The 1062-nt window shown below is 48.6% G+C and overlaps 1 protein-coding gene across 1 annotated transcript in view; it reads right to left on the bottom strand.

Moving 5' to 3' along the window:
* Nucleotides 1–530, bottom strand: part of LOC106523068 (ral guanine nucleotide dissociation stimulator-like 2) — a gene marked incomplete at its 3' end in the record, with an annotated part of 40171 nt that extends 39641 nt beyond the window's left edge. The window contains 1 exon segment of the mRNA XM_014016360.1: nucleotides 449–530.
* Between the last annotated feature and the right edge of the window lie 532 nt (nucleotides 531–1062).

Here is a 1062-nt window from a genome sequence, read left to right as displayed (position 1 = left end):
AACTCAGCTTCAATTTATTTTATGACTCAGAGGCTGTAGGAAGTAAACATAAATAAATAAATTCATTAATAAAATTAAATAACCATCTCACTACTCACTGTGCTTCTAGAAATAAGTTTGCCACCTCTCCCCGTCCTCCTGTCCTCCGCTGCATCCTCTTTCCCCTGGCCGACAGTCAGTCCACCCCCCCACCCCCCACCCCCCGTTGGGTCGAGTGTGAGTAATACGGATTTTTTTGTGAAAATCCTGGATTTTTGAGGCTGAAGATATAGGTCCAGGTCTGAAGAAGCTGATATGAACGCTTGTTAAAACTTATCATGATTATTGAAACTCTATAAAGGTGTTATATAAAGTGTTGTGTTTTCCTTGTGTTCCTCATCAGCTGTTATTTGTTTGTGTGTTTGTTTGTTGTCTAACAGATCGTGTTTGCCTCGGGTGCTGCACCTACGTGTTCCTGGACGAAGCGGATCGGATGATCGACATAGGCTTCGAGTCCGACGTCCAAAAGATCCTGGAGTACATCCCTGTGACCAATCAGAAACCAGACACGGACGAGGCCGAGGACGCAGAGAAGATGACGCTGAACTTTTGAGTCTGGGAAACACAAATACAGACAGGTGAGTGTGTGTGTGTGTGTGTGTGTGTGTGTGTGTCCCTCTGCGGGTCCAGAAGGCGTTCTGTGGTGAACGTCTCCTCACCTGTGGGTTTGAACCTTTCAGACCGTCATGTTCACTGCCACCATGCCTCCAGTCGTGGAGAGGCTGGCCAGGAGCTACCTGCGGCAGCCCGCGGTGGTCTACATCGGATCGGCCAGAAAAACCTCACGAGAGGGTGGATCAGAAGGTCCTGCTGATGTCAGAGGGCGAGAAGAGGTGAGACGGACACAAACGTGACACGTCCCGCAGACGGCAGTGAGCTGACGGGTGTTTGTCGTTTATCTTCGCAGGAAGAAGCTGCTGGAGGTTTTGTCTCACGGCTTCGAGCCTCCCATCATCATCTTCATCAACCAGAAGGGCTGCGATGTGCTTGTTTTAATATTGATGATTTTGGCAAATAAGAGAA

The sequence above is a fragment of the Austrofundulus limnaeus genome, unplaced genomic scaffold (genome assembly GCF_001266775.1).
Source record: "Austrofundulus limnaeus strain Quisiro unplaced genomic scaffold, Austrofundulus_limnaeus-1.0 Scaffold144, whole genome shotgun sequence".
In the NCBI taxonomy this organism is placed as follows: Eukaryota; Metazoa; Chordata; class Actinopteri; order Cyprinodontiformes; family Rivulidae; genus Austrofundulus; species Austrofundulus limnaeus.
This window is presented reverse-complemented; position numbering and strand designations above follow the sequence as displayed.